The following is a 277-nucleotide window of genomic DNA, read 5'->3' as shown; positions in this document are numbered from 1 at the left end:
TTACAGGGCACGGGAGCCACGCTGGCGAACCACGGCAGCGTCCGGTGGGCTGAGCCGGAGAACGCCAAGAAAGGAATCAGAGAGGATCCACCCTCTTTCTCCTACTCCTGCTCCTGTTCCTGCTTCTGCTTCTGCTCCTGCTCCTGCTCCGGCCCTGGACCGCAGGCTGGGACGTGACAGGCTTTGCTGGCAGTGCTGACTGTCCCGCTGTTCTGGATGCGCTGAGTGTGCCACCAGTCCTGGCTGTGCCACCTGTCCTGGCTGTGCCAGCTGTGTC

This window comes from Parus major, chromosome 7 (assembly GCF_001522545.3).
Source record: "Parus major isolate Abel chromosome 7, Parus_major1.1, whole genome shotgun sequence".
NCBI classification, from domain to species: Eukaryota; Metazoa; Chordata; class Aves; order Passeriformes; family Paridae; genus Parus; species Parus major.
Note: the sequence above shows the minus strand (reverse complement) of the source record.